We start from the raw sequence: 9,406 nt of genomic DNA on the forward strand, positions 1-9,406 counted from the left end.
TCCCCTTCCCCTTTCCCTTCCCTTTCCCCTTCCCATTCAGGCACTTCAGTCCATGCTGGGCTGGCACAATAACTAACAACTTCACACAAAAAAACCCTTCATTTTCTTGAACATCACACAAAATGATGCCGTTAAGCAGACAGAGAGTGGAAGCAAGATGTTCAGACCTCTAAATTTTTATTAATGGCAATGAGGAGCATATTGCTGGAGATACAAAAACAGGTTTACTTTCTGAAGGAGCCAAATCTTTCTCAGTTGTCTCTGGGTGGCAACCTATCTATCCCAATAATCATTGTAAATGGTTCTGATCTCCCTCATCTTACTCTGAATTTTAAGTATGTTTTTATGAATGGTTATACACCTCTACTCTTCATCTCATTAGTATAAATGTCTCATCCAAGACCCTTAAAAAGTGGCAAAGTGGCAAATGTGGAAAGTGGCAAAGTGACAAAAAAGAATTCACCAATTTAAGTAGCCTTCCATTCTGGCACTAAAAAATGTCCTATTGGCTTTGCCTTTCTAAGTCAGACAAGTGAAAAATAATTGTATGCTGTTCTATCAAAAATAAATAGCAATTGTTTTCTCAGTTCTTTTTCTCAGTAGTTCCCATTGATGCAAACTATACCAACCTTTGGAATGTGACATTCTTTTATTGTCTTGTTCCTGTGGAAGAAAACTCCAAATCATTGTTTTGTTTTGTTTTGGGGGCTCACTGGTATTTAAAATGAACTCCCAATGTCTTGCAAGGTACAATTGTACTCATAAGTGTAGTACTGGGCAATAAATTAGAAAGATTAAGCATTCTGTAGCGAGGTTGTAGTGGAACAACAAAAGAGAGCCTGCTGCATTCTTTCTAAGCAAACAAAAAGCATAATTGGAAAAAATCATTTTTATGTTCTCTTACGTTAGATGGGACCACTGAGTGAAACATCCACTGATGAATTACTCCTCTAATCTGTAGAGGAAAAACAGCTACTGGCAAATTAAAGAGTCCTGGAACAGAGCCATGAGAACTAAATGGCTAAAAATGAAAACAGGCAAACATTTGAAGAGTATTCTACAGAACACAGATCTTTCAACACCTCCCCCTTTTCCATGGCTAATTCATTGTCATGGAAACTGAATTTATCAAAATGTTCTTGTTCACTCCTAGTGACCCAGTGAGTCGACTTACAGAGCTGGTGAAAGGTAACGCAGGCTGAAGCAATTTTTACAAATGATATGCAGCAGTTCATAAATCGGTAAATTTTGAATGGTACCATTGTGTTTCCCGGATAGTTTCTTCTAGTCTCAAAAGATTCTTTATCTGCAAGCTAGAGGTGTCTGAAACCCTTACTAATAAGTTAGAATGGGAGGCATGTCTGAGTTTAGCCCCTTTCTTACCCTCTGTTCTCCTTTAATTTGTTTTTCTTCCTACCCCATGACTTTATGTTAAAATCCTATTATTTGTGTCTTTTCTTTACTTCATGCATTCTCTACAGCATTTTCCTTTGCTGATCTGTAGCCCAAGCATGCAAAAATCCTTCATCGCAAACATCTTTCCTTATCTGTTGCTGAAGGTAGGTGTTGACTATCAATACGCAATGACTAGTGTATACAGCCAGCTTTGCCAAATCTGAAATAACCCTGGAACTCCAGGTGCTTTCATCCTTTCTCAGAATATGGAGTTACTTGGAAAATTGTCCTATAATTATTTTGAAGTGTTTATTTATTTATTTATTTATTTTTATTTTTTTTTCTTCCCAGCTTCTATGTCACTGCCAAATTCCGTCAAGGTTGATTTTTACTTTATGTTAGCAATTAGTGACTTGTTGTCATGGAAACCACACTTCACATGATTCTTGAACTTAAATGGCTGAATGTGATCTTACAGCAGCTCTTCCTTCTTTAGCCTTACTGGTTAAAGTCTTGCTTTTTGTCTGTCTGTGTCATCTTGATTATAGAATCACATAGAATATCTATAAACACACAAAATAATAGCAGAGAGCTACATCAATTAAAATTGAGTATTTGGTAATTCATTCTTTAATTAAAGCTCTTTCTTTTCCTATTGCTGTAACCTTTCAAGTGCTAAAGCAGAATAAGAGCTAATCATTTCTGTGAAATATATTTTCTAATTTGAAGGTTTTGAGATAATAATAAACAACAAAAAAAAATCTGGATTTCAAATACTTATGCTTTTCATGTTTAATGCAAAAAATGAAAACAAGAACAGTTTAGAGATTTTTTTTTCAGGATAAGTCCATGTTTAAGGTTATATATGGGCTATATTTAAATGTATTTATATATAAAGAAAGAGAGGCAGTCAGTTCAGCTTTTTGTTGGTAAACAGATGAAGTGACTCAGGACATAAAAGTCAAAGGATATGTACATTGTGAATAATAGGCATGTTTGAATTTAGTCATCCAGTAAATATGTTTGTATCTGTGAATCATAATTTTAAAACTTTACTCCAGAGGCTACATTTTTCAATTGGAAACACACTGAAGGATTACTTGATTATTGTTTTGTTTGTTTTTTTGTTTTTGTTGTTGCTTTTTTTTTTTTTTCATGAGTGTTATCTCAACCATTTAGAAATATTCCAGTTAAAGCTGCATCATTAGGATCCGTTTCCATAGATTTTTTGGGTGTTGTGTTGGTAAAATGGTAGTGGCAGACTAAACTGAAGTAGACTAGTATAAATATATGTATAGAGTTTCCTGTTCCAAAATAAGAATAATTCTTTGGATTTGGTTAATCCACTTCCAACATACCTGGAAATTTTTATATGTATGCATACACATACATATGTATGCATATAAATATCTATGCATATTTGCATATATATGTACATGCATATATACATGCCTATATTTTTATATGTTTATATATATACATAAATATATATATACACATCATTTAGAAAAAGTTAAATAAGCCAGAGTCATGCAAATGCAACCACAGTGTTTTAAATTCACACTTTGAATTTAATTGTCTAGATAAATAGTCCATGTAGTTGTATGTATATGTTTCTCTCTCTGTCTGACTCTTGAAAAAAATTTAAAGTCCTGAAAACAATGAGAGTCCAAGGTGTTTACAATCATAGGAAATGACAAGAATCAACCCTGGGCATGTGGAATTATACAAGTCACTCTAAAGAATACTAACAAGTAGAGACAGTGATTTTTGTAGACTTTTTTGATACATGGAACACGAGAAGACTCAGTCTTGAAAGGACACTGAACTTTTAATTAAACTTTTCAGAAGTCTGTTTAGCATATTAGAACTAAACTGATATATGGGCTAATGTATTTATCAGAGAGAACTGGAGTTTAAAGGCATGATAAGATAATTCTTCCCTGAGGTAACACAAATGAATTCATTGTTATTTTCTCCTGTCTCTCCTCCCATGTATTGGAGACTCATTAATTGGACTTATTAACTTTACACAGTAAAGAAGGCTGTTTGCTTTCAATGATACAAAGGCAAATACAGTGTGATTTCAGCAAGCAGTACTTAAGTTGGCTACAAAGAATAAATTTAGAAGTGTTTTAAAGGAAAAAAATCCACCTATTTATCCAGTATGTTATATTAATATCAAACTTTTGATTGACAATATTTGTCTTATGTTTCTGTGCTAACTTTAGTCCTAGGAAATAAAAAAAAATATTCTAAAAACCATATAGAAAGCAGTGCAAGACTGGAACTTGCCTTGTGTTGTGATAGTCTAAATTCTAGTTTATAAACTAAGAATGATACTTCAAATGACACTTCAAACCTATGTTTTCAGTGATAATTTATCCTAAAGTTTCTTAAGTGTACAGTCTAAAACTGCAAATGTAGCATAAATAACTGCCCTAACCATGTAGTAGATACAGCACAAACAAAATCTTTCTTGAACATTTCCAGTGCAAGTTTATATACTTTTTATCATTGTAGAAAGTTGCATTAAAATAACATTTCTTATCCATTGTACTCTGGATTTGTTTTCACAAATATGTGAAACTTAATATTTTACTTCATTAAAAATTCAGGGAGGGAAGAGGATCAACTCACTAATTAAAGTTTATGATGTAGTGAAATATTTGATCTTGCATAAGCATTCCCCATAACTACTGCCATTATTACAACAATTTTAAGGAAAATATTATGAAAATGAAAACTAGTATTCTCCAATATACACACTTAAGCAAACAAATGCTCCTTAGAATCAGATGTAAGTGTAATTTCAAAATAAGAAGCTATAAACCAACTGATTTTCTTCACTGCATGTGATTTCTTTGGGGTATTATTTCACTCTTGTAATCTGTTTAACATTTTTGTACTTCGAAAGACAATAGAATATGACAGGTTCTTTGACAATTTGTTAACACAGATTAACCTCATTTATGAGAAAACTGGCTGTGTGTGAACATCTAGTTTTGCAGTGCTTTCTAAGACAATCTTTACATTGTTGTCTTTCTGGGAAGCATTCTTCCTAAAATTTCAGCTTTCTGCTCAGTAATAACACTTATGACATAGCATATATTTTATGAGGGACTTGTATATGGATGATCTTATAATATATGCAAAAGAAAAGAAGGAAAAGAGATTTACTTGATACATTTTTCAAGCTAATTGGTATTCTTAGCCTTGTACCTGTAAAACATCTTTGCTTGCATTGGGGTAATAAAGAGGGGTATTTGGCAACGGTTTGCTCTTTAATTCATAAAGAAACCACTTGAAGCTTATAACAAATGTTTCATGATAGGAGTTAATCACATTGAAATAATGTTAGCTTAAGGGAAATCCATAAGGTTATATTTGTTTCTTTATTTCTATCAACGGTGACAAATGTATAAATGATTGTCCTACAAAAACAAGGAGAAGAATAAAGAAGAATCTGATGTTAGTGTATTTCCCTTGTCGATAACCAGAAGAAGTGTAAAACTTTTCTTATTTTCTTATTTCTCATCTTGATTATGACTTTAGATTCTTTCATAACTAGTTGATGGGTAGGATATAAGTAGTGAGGATGATGAGAAATATTTGTTAAATAAAATCAAGCTCCAGTGGACTTTATAAATACATTTATAAATGAAAGGATACAATAGCAGCATTTACATTATGAAAACATTTATATTCCTCTTTCAAGTTTAATACATATTCTTGAATACATTTTTAAGTGTTTAAATAATAAATAACAGAAGAAAGTAAGAAAAGTTATATAATAAATGTGTTACCTCATGAAACTGTAAATCAGAAAACTTTGGCTTTGTTTGTCTTTAAATAACAATTATTTTGTTCCGTAGAACTCCTAATGATGAAGAAAGGACTGAAGAATTTACATTTGGGGTGCAAATGGCTTTTTCTAATATGAGCTTTGGAATAAAAAAAGCAATATCTTCAACAAGAAATATTTCTTTTGTGGAGTTACTAAATAAATACATAAAAAGCTGACTTACTCTTTGCCTCTCTCAGCTTGGATTGAAATTTTCACTTTAGGCTACCTTTCCCAAAAGTCTGCACCATCAGTTGTATTTGTTCTGGATGACCTACATTTATGGTAGTAAAACCTTTAATGTATAATCACATCATCATATTTTCTGTAAGTGCCACACATTAGAAATTATTTTAGGTGCATTTCAAAGCATTAAAGCATGTTTATGGATTATCTCTTGAAATGTTGATATGAATTTAGATCCCTTGGTTGCTGTAGGTCCAATTGTGTGCAGGTTTCAGAGGAAGCCTTTGAAACTTCTAAATATAGCTTTAAAGAGTTTCTCTATATCTAAAATGTCATGACATTAACATCTAGTATCTTGGGATACTCCAAAGTTAGAAATTGGGAAACTGATCCTTTCCAGCAGCATAAAACTCTAATTTCTAGCCTTACATGTCATCTAAGAAATGGACTTAACTTCTGACATTTTAGATATAAAAAAGAGTTTTGTGAGTCCTGCTCATCCTGTATACTAGGAAGTCATTTTTTTCTGAGAAAAAAATGTATGGATTTGAAAAGAGAAAGAAGTAATGCCTCCCTGTTACTTTTAATTTAAAATAAGTAAATAAAAAAATCCCTAGTGGTTCTCTACAAGTGTTCTGTAGTTCAGATTTTTATAGAAAGGTGGAGTATGTCATAAAGCTGAGATAATTTATCACAAAGATATACAATTTATCATATAATCAACTATACTTATGAAAAGTGGACATACTTATGTAGTTCTGTGTGAAACTAAAGTTTGAAGATGAAAACATATATGAGCAGAGAAAGGAGATTTTACTTGCTGCTGTTAAGGAGAGAAAGTTCAATTAAAGGGAAAAATACAGATGTAGTGTGTGCTTATCTTTTCTTTGACCCAGTGCTCATCAGTGGTGATTGTCTATTCTGGGCTTTTTTGGTTGTGAGGCTGAATCTGTAATTAAATGTAGATATGAATATGAAAAGAAATTTTCTATCTTGGTTCTCTTTAGAAAAGCATTTTTGTTGAGCTGGATGACAAATCAGTGTCTGAAGTTGTATGTCACGGTCAGACTACTTCTCCTTTTAGGGCCTATTGCACAGTGACTGAAAAATGGTAGAGTGGTTCAGCTCCATTTGCTGAATAACCTGGAGGTCCTCAGGGGAAAAAGGGAAAAATCTACTGTGTCTCAGAGACTGCTGGATTTAACTTGAATTCTAGGCATGCAAGAAGAATATTCCTCTTACCTGCAATACCTTGTCTTAAGCCTGGTTTGACTAGTGTGATGGGAATATCAGATGCCTCCCTAGAGTAACATTTTGCAATAGAACAAAAATAATATATTTTTTATTTGTGTTTGTATGAGAAATTACGTATATGTTTGTGAGCTGGAACAGTAATGCTCTTTCATATCTTTATAGAAGAGAATTTGTTTTCTTAACCTTAAATTCAAGAATTTTGAACTTGCCAAATTCCTTTTTTTTTTTTCTTTTTTTTTCTGTCTAGATACATTGGAAAGACCTTGTTTTTAAAATGTGAAAAATTCACAACATTCTGAAAATCATATATTGTATGATATAGAAAGAACTTAGACAACTAAATTCTCAAGTTTATGTTAAAACATGCAGTATAAAATAACTTCAGAAATTTATCCACTACATTCCATTTTTGTTTATACCAATTTTATTTTTTCTTACATACTATCTCTCAGAAATATATATTATGTGTATATATATTTATTTAAGAAATAATGCACTGAAGGTGTAGATACAGATACATTATTGATTCCTGTAATGTACAATATTTTCAATAAAATTTATAATCTAATATAGGTCTAATTGTATGTATAGGAAAACTGGACCTTTAATTATCTCATGGCCTAAATGCTGTGTTTGAATTATGCCTGACTTACTGATAATAAAAATGGTTAGTACTAACATTGATGACTGAGGAAAGACTAACAGTTACATAGTGGAAAGACTGGAACAGTTAGAAACTGAAAATTCAAAAAAAAAATTGAATTTATGTAACTTACAAGTGCTTGCTAAATAATGAAAGCATGCCTGGTTCAATATGTTCCCCCTGTACTCGGCTCTGGTGAGGCCGCACCTCGAGTACTGTGTTCAGTTCTGGGCCCCTCGCTACAAGAAGGACAACGAGGTGCTTGAGCGGGTCCAGAGAAGGGCGACGAAGCTGGTGAGGGGCCTGGAGAGCAAGTCCTACGAGGAGCGGCTGAAGGAGCTGGGCCTGTTCAGCCTGGAGAAGAGGAGGCTCAGGGGTGACCTTATCACTCTGTATAAGTATATTAAAGGAGGCTCTAGCGAGATGGGGGTTGGCCTGTTCTCCCATGTGCCTGGTGACAGGACGAGGGGGAATGGGCTAAAGTTGCGCCAGGGGAGTTTTAGGTTAGATGTTAGGAAGAATTTCTTTACTGAAAGGGTTGTTAGACATTGGAACAGGCTGCCCAGGGAGGTGGTTGAGTCACCATCCCTGGAAGTCTTCAAAAGACGTTTAGATGTAGAACTTAGGGATATGGTTTAGTGGGGACTGTTAGTGTTAGGTCAGAGGTTGGACTCGATGATCTTGAGGTCTCTTCCAACCTAGAGATTCTGTGATTCTGTGATTCTGTGATAATTCGGATGTCAGTAGTTTTATTTTCTTTTTCACATTTTCTCTCTCTCTTTTTTTTTTTTTTTCTTCTGTACTTTCTAATTTCGTATTGTGTACTTTCTAAATGTGAGGTTCTAAACCAGTTATTCTTAGCCATCTGGCTATCAAAGAAGACTTTTAGAAAGATAAGAATGGATAAAATTGGATAGATTTTTTTCCTCCAGCTTTTCCTTCTCTCTAACAGATGTTGACCATGATCTGAAGTGAATTTTATCCCTAAAGTAGCTTTATACAGAAATTCTGAAGTAACCTTCAGATATAGAGTTCATTGGTAACAATTATAAACTGTATTTTCACATTATCTATCATGGCTCATCATGAAGAATCCGCATTATTCTCTCTAGCCAATTCAATAGCCCTGACAGTGCTGTAGTAGTGGTTATGTGTGTTTGCATGTAACTGGGGCATTGCAACATCCTTCACTGATATTTTCTGTTCCTGGGAGGCTATACATAGAGAGAAGATTGATCAAATGGATTCCTACAGGGGTGGCATTGCTGCAGGCTTGTCATTTAGGGTGGCCAACCAAAAACAAAATTGAGACAAATAAAATAAAAAAAAAGAGCACTGAGTGGTAGCCAGAGGCAGGGAAAAAAAAAAAAAAAAAAAAAGTCAGTCCATTCTTTTGTTATAGCTGTGCTTCAAGCATCAATGCTTGTAAGAAGCTCAAAAGTGGCCCTAGGATGAAGCTCTGTAATTGGAGGCAAGCAAGGCACAGATGCTAGCTTTTATTAAATATCAACAGAATTTAACAGTGCCAACAGTCCAGTGCTGAAGAAGGAAGGATGGGAAGGAAATTCCTTCCCTGGGCTAATTTCATGCTTACTGTCCTTTGGACCTACTTATAAGATCTGTCATTATACTCTGCATCTTTGACAAAGTCAGGCTATCTAAAATACCTCAAGTGCTTTATGCGCTTGAGTCATGTATAAATAACCTCTTGCTCATGAGATACTATAGGCTATCTTGCCTAGCTCCCAGCTGTTGTTACTGAAGGCTGCAATTCCCTTGCATTCCTGTATATCTGTCAACCCTGCATATACATCTTTACTTCCCTGGAGTATCTCAGAAGTCACTAGACACTGATGTTCAGGCAACAGAATATTTCCCAAAATATTAAGTGGACTTCTTAAGTGGAGGAAGGCATATACCAGAGACACTGCTAACACCATGCAGTAAAACATTCCTTGCTACTATCTTTTTCTCAATTTTAAATTATGAAATCTTATAGAAAGAGACAAAAATATTGGGTCAGACTTCTCTGCTCATTAGCACCTTGATGCCTTGTTTTTTGTTTGTTTTGTTTTATTTTGTTC

The 9,406-nt window shown here is 33.8% G+C and overlaps 1 long non-coding RNA gene across 1 annotated transcript in view; it reads left to right on the top strand.

Annotated features, from left to right (window-relative positions):
- Nucleotides 1-1,170: 1,170 nt before the first annotated feature.
- LOC119714846 (uncharacterized) overlaps nucleotides 1,171-9,406 on the top strand; it is a 34,733-nt gene continuing 26,497 nt past the window's right edge. The window contains exon 1 of the long non-coding RNA XR_005262103.2: nucleotides 1,171-1,241. This is a non-coding gene — a long non-coding RNA (uncharacterized lncRNA). The remainder of the gene's footprint in view (nucleotides 1,242-9,406) is intronic.

Source organism: Anas platyrhynchos, chromosome 1, assembly GCF_047663525.1.
Source record: "Anas platyrhynchos isolate ZD024472 breed Pekin duck chromosome 1, IASCAAS_PekinDuck_T2T, whole genome shotgun sequence".
In the NCBI taxonomy this organism is placed as follows: domain Eukaryota; kingdom Metazoa; phylum Chordata; class Aves; order Anseriformes; family Anatidae; genus Anas; species Anas platyrhynchos.